This window comes from Sinocyclocheilus rhinocerous, unplaced genomic scaffold (assembly GCF_001515625.1).
Source record: "Sinocyclocheilus rhinocerous isolate Xijiao unplaced genomic scaffold, SAMN03320098_v1.1 scaffold264, whole genome shotgun sequence".
Classification (NCBI taxonomy): Eukaryota; Metazoa; Chordata; class Actinopteri; order Cypriniformes; family Cyprinidae; genus Sinocyclocheilus; species Sinocyclocheilus rhinocerous.
Genome location: NW_015644837.1, coordinates 401,721 through 407,802, shown reverse-complemented (window position 1 = coordinate 407,802; position 6,082 = coordinate 401,721).

Here is a 6,082-nt window from a genome sequence, read left to right as displayed (position 1 = left end):
CTACAGGGATAGTGCACTAGACTGTGTGCGTGTGTGTGTGTGTGTGTGTGAGTGCTTATGTGTGAGTGTTTGTGTGTGTGTGTGTGTGTGTTAGCGATCGCTTGGATCTGTGATGGTTTTGCATTCATTTGGTAAAACTAAGAGAGCCTGGAGGCTGATTTGAGCCATCTTTTATTTCAGAGATGTAAGCGCGGTCCGAACTGTATGGAGCGTGCAGCAGCGGTATGACGGGGTTCTGCCGCGCTTGATAAAGCGCAGGCCTCTGGGTTGCATAAGAGGATTGTTCGCGAGTGATCCAGGGGCCTTCACCGCTCGAGCCTGCCAGCTGGGCCCCGTCTGCGGCTCTCATCTGCCTGCTTTCGGAGCGAGCCAATGTCACATTACTGCGCTGTCCAAGCACACTCACCGCATCTCCACACTTCATCTGTGGAAATCAGAGATGTGCTGTTTGTGAAGTTCAGACTGTAGCATGAAATATACTCAAATATGATGCTGATGAATTATCAGTACTAGGAATATCTGCACCTACTGTATTTTCAGCTCTGTTTGGCTCCAGTCTCGCAGAATGTGTGTTTCTATCATTCAGTGTAGATCAACAGTGATTCAAAATGAGAAATATTGATACATCTATTATTCATACTGATTAATGAATGAATCGAGACTGAATGATATAGCTTTGTTGAATTATCATCACAGCCAGACTATTGACAGATCATAGTTTTATCAAACTAACTATTTTGCATCAACATTGTGTGCTATTAAAACCTACACTGAAAAAAAAGAAAAGAAAAAAAAATATATATATATATATATATAATATTTTTTTAAGGAAAGCGGTTGCAAACAATTTATTTTAGCTACATTTAAAAAAAAAATGTTGAAAGTCAACTAAATTTGTTTATTTAAATGTAGCTAAAATTAATTACTTGCAACCACTTACCTTAAAAAAAAAGTATATTCAATGAATCCTTTTTTTTTCAGTACTTAATTTGAGGGAAATTATTTTAAAATCCTAACAATTTATTTATAATTTGTTCATCAATTAATTAGTTCATCAGTAATTAAGTATATAGTTCAGTGTTACATAACTTAAAAAAATAAATGAATGAATAAAATTAAATCAGTCAATCAATCAATCAATATTATTTATTTATTTATTCAATCAAGTAATCAAACAAACAAATGACTAAATAGAAAAAAAAAACTCTTTTGCTAGGAGATACAGTAATGTTTTTTTAAAGGATATGTACTTTAATTTTCAGTTTTTTGTTCATGTTTAATGTACTTTTTATCTTTATGGATTTAGTTATGTCTTTTACGGGCACTAAAAGATAACATACTCTTATAGTTTTGATAAGATTGCATGTTTGTAAAAGAAAACAAAAATAATAATAAAAATAAGTATTGCAATAATCTCAGATTAGTTTCACAGTGAAGATGTTGCTTGTTTTCACAAACAGCAGCAGGTACAGTTGTTTTTGTCCCGTGTCTCCAGAATCAGGGCTGGAGTGAAGTATGTGTGATATCTGACTGAGACACTGAGGGAATGTGTCTTAATGTTCTGGCAGGACGGGATTTTATCATCTCTTGATCATCTCATCCATCCGAGGGGTTAAAACGTGCTGCCATGGCAACAGACGGGGTCAGCTGATAAAAAGATCAGCCACTCCTGATCCTCATTTTCTTCCCATCTGAGCTCCGTCTGGAGTTATCTGGACCAGCCCATCATGAGCCACGCAGATAACACACCTGAAAACTCAATCCAACACCACTGTCAGACAGAACTGTGTAGTGTGTCTGCAGAAACCTGTCGGGAAACAAGCACTTCAGCGCGAAATACACGTCTGGAACAATTACGATTTTTTTTAAAGTCTCACCAAGGCTGCATTTATTTGATAAAAAAATAAAGTAAAAATTATGAAATATTATTAAAATCTAAAACAGCTGTTTTCTAAGTGAATATCTGTTCTATGATATAAAAATATTGGGCAGCACAACTGTTTATCACAACATTGATGATAATCAGAAATGTTTCTCTAGCAGCAAATCAGCATATTAGAATGATTTCTGAAGATCATGTGACACTGAAGACTGGAGTAATGATGCTGAAAATACAGCTGCGCATCACAGAAATAAATTACATTTTAACAGACATTCACATAGAAAACAGCTTTTTGTTTTGTAAAAATAATGCACTTTTTGATACTTTTTGGAAGATAATGTGCTTCATATGTGTTGCACAGGTTTTCTACCTATTTTCCAAATTAGCATCACTCCCCTGTGGATGCTTGAAATACGATTTTGTCTTGAAATACGTTGTTCTCTTCATATTCGCGTGACATGTGTCGTCGTCAGCGGCCGTGGACGGCTGCCAAAAGCCCAATCAACAGCTTTCACCTCAACTCTCAATAATGATCCCTCCAGATAAAAACTGCTGACCATTAAATTATTCATGGCCACGTTATGAATAAATAAACTGACAGCTCCTCTCGCAGCAAATCTGGGAAGTATTTGCTCATTTAATCATTGCATTCAAACAGAAGCTGCAACACACTCGTTCCCGCCGGACCGTTCATACTTGACCAGCGGCCAATCTGCCGACAGAGCTTCCTTCCAGACCCTTCTCCCTTTTATTTGATTTTCTCAGGCTTGTGTTGAGCTAAACCTTTATTTCTCCCCTGATATTTGCTGGGATTAAATTGTATGCAACACACACACACACACACACACATCCATTTTTAATTAGCTGAAGTCTCTGGTACCGCGCTGTAGTCTACATCTAAACTCATCGATACCGCGGTGTGTATCTGCTGGTGAACCTGCTGGAGCAGAATTTATTGTTGTTCTTGCGCAGACTCGGGATGTGCAAATGGCCCATGTCCAAACTCTGATCACAGATCAATGATCATTTAGCACTGCGCGAGAAGACTAAAGCGGGACGCAAAACAAACAGCTTCATATTGAGCAGTCTGAGCAGCTGTGGTGAAACGCTCAGATTGAGGAGGATGAAGTGCTGCGCAGGTTAATGGGACTCCAGGACAATACATTTACTTCCAGCAGACCCACAATGACATTTTCCCTTTTTCAAAGTAATTTGGAAAACAAAACACAGAGGTACGCTGTCAGATTATGGATCCAGCAAGATATCAGAAAGGCAGACAATCACTGGGCTTCTTGAGTTCTTGGTCAGTTCATCATTTAATTTCATTTTTCAGATTAGAGGAAAAAAATATATAATGTTATCTTTACATTAAATACAAAAATGAATTGCTCCATTTTTAATTTTTTTCACATGCTGTCACCTGAGCACCTTTGTCATTAAATTAATTATGCAAATCAGATCCAGACTGCTATACTATATATATACACAACAGTTCTTTCTGGTCCTCAAATCTGATTGGCAGATAACAGATAACAGAGCGTCTCCAGCCGCTCCACAGTTTGTATCACTCTGCTTGCCGTATTTCTACGAGTGTCATGGCAGATGTTCCACTATAATTTTACAAATAATGCTGTTTTGTGTCAGGGAATGTAGTTTTAATAGCTTTTTAGTTGATAATATACTTGTTTAGACTTCAAATATGTGGTTTGTTAATAAAGATTAATTTGCATCAGTGTTTTCGAAGACGCAAGCTCCATTGTGTCAGCGGCTGTTCTTCACAAAAGAGTGGGTGCGAGACCTGCGCTGACGGTTATATGTCAGGATCCTCATAGCTTTTCAGGCGTCCGAACTGTACAAAAGCGTCCTCGTTCAGAAACCTGGGCAAGGTCAGTGTGGATTAGCCACAGGTAACCCTATCAGGCCTCGCACAATGCTTACAAAGACCACTGACACTGGCTGTCCACAGACTCTTTGGAGGGAAATCTATCTGCTCGGCAAAACGCATGATCTCTTACGACCTCACTAATAAAGCTAAAGTTTGTGCACCTAAAGTTTAACGCACTTTCATCAGCCGCCGAGGTTTTTCCAGAAGCGATCGCGATATTTTCGCTTTGTGAAACCCGAGGCTTTGATTGATTGGCTCGGTGTGGTTTCGAGCGGCTCTGTGTTTACATGGCATTCTCCGCTTCAAAGTTCGGTCTTTCCGGCGCGACGCAACGCGTGCCAACGCTTGCCTCTCTGTTGTGGCATTTTGTAAGGCGTTTGCGTCTGCCACCCTAACATTTCATCGCGATAGGATTTCTTTGAAGTCATCGAAGCGCTCCCACTCTCTGGCTGACCTTTTGAACCTGTCGCTCCGAACGCGCCGTTCCCGAGCCACTTTAAATGTCACCTTACTTGTGCTCAAACATTGTTTATTTGCAGTCCCAGACATGCAACCCGATAGCACCACAAAAGAGTGGGTGCGAGACCTGCGCTGACGGTTATATGTCAGGATCCTCATAGCTTTTCAGGCGTCCGAACTGTACAAAAGCGTCCTCGTTCAGAAACCTGGGCAAGGTCAGTGTGGATTAGCCACAGGTAACCCTATCAGGCCTCGCACAATGCTTACAAAGACCACTGACACTGGCTGTCAACAGACTCTTTGGAGGGAACTCTATCTGCTCGGCCCGCGGTTATTGCACTACCTGGATGAGGAGGGCTCGGGTAGCCTTTTCCAATTGTGCCTCCTTTTATTTGGCTTTGATTTAAGGTGATTCATTGGGCTCATCAATCGGGCCGTCTGGTGGAGACTCGTCCACAGCGTAATTCCTCTCGTTTGTGGCCGTTCTCTTCTCACATAGCTCTCTTTGTGCTCGAACTTGCGAGAGGCAGATGAATGAGACAGAAGCTTAATTCTACATGACATGGATTAGGTGTGTTCCCATAGGATCAACCGCTAGAGCAAACACAACCCAGCGAAGGAAAGTCTCGTTTCCACTTGCTCCTGTGTTTTGTTTTAAGAGGTGCTGGTGTTTGGGCTTGAGAGCGAATCTGTCAGCGATCTGCGTTCGTGTTCCTTATGGAGACCAGAACATCAAAAGCACAATCAACTTAACCATTAAACATAATGCATATGTGTTTTTTGTTGAGGATCTTGATGCGTTAGGCTTTTATGGCTCACATAGTCTGATATAGTGAGAGTATGGTGGAAAAAAAAACAGCACAGTTTTATTCGAGTATTTGCTGCAGATGCTGATATTTATATGGTCAAAAGTGATTATGCTTGTAATACAAACCAAGGAGATAAAATGATGCAAGTCATCACGCTATATCTCCAGAAATATGTCTTAGTAAGATGCTTCAGTCCAGTAAGTGTTCATCTGGAGATATTACTGCAGTTATTCTAACCTTTACTTGATAAAAATCAGTCAAGATTTGACAGAAAAAAGACACATGAAGCACCAGCTGAAGCTGGACGTTTGTACAATTACATTAAAAGAGCTTTTAAACTATCAATCAGACGACAGAAGGCATGGTTTTTAGCCAAGTTTTGACCATGTCGATCATTTGGAGGCCTTAGAAATTTGCGTATCAGATATGATGCAGTAGTATTCATAGAGTAAAAGAGACTGTTCGACCCCTGACAGATGTGCATTACTTCATGTAAGAACTCCTGCAGCTGGACAGGAGCTTTAACTTAATATAAAATATACTGATATATACCTGAGCTGTGATTTAGTCATTGATCTCACACTTTCCTACGCAGAGGTTGAGTTGTTGAGAAGATGCAAGTGTGTCATTTATCATGTTTTCAGATCTCTGGAGCTCACCGTTTAACCTCTCGACAAATTGTCATTTTAATTGATTAAACTCAGCTCAGCCAATGCAAGAGGGTTGTTATCTAAAGAAAATTCACGCTTTTCTATGAATATGCTGCATTTTTTTTAAGGCGGTGGGGGTGGATCTATTCAGTTTTAAAAGCATGCATTAAATATGCAACTTTGAATACAACTCTATGATGACCATGTTTTCAAGGTCTGATTGAACTGTGTAATATTCATTCATTCATTCATTTTGGGCTCAAAACATGTCACTAAGTATAATAAAAAGAACACTGAGTAATAACAAAAATGTAACTGAGTAATAAAACCCTTTTTAATCTCTTAAAATGTTGTTTAGCATAACGTTTTTTATTTTTTTTTTTTTTTTTTTTACACT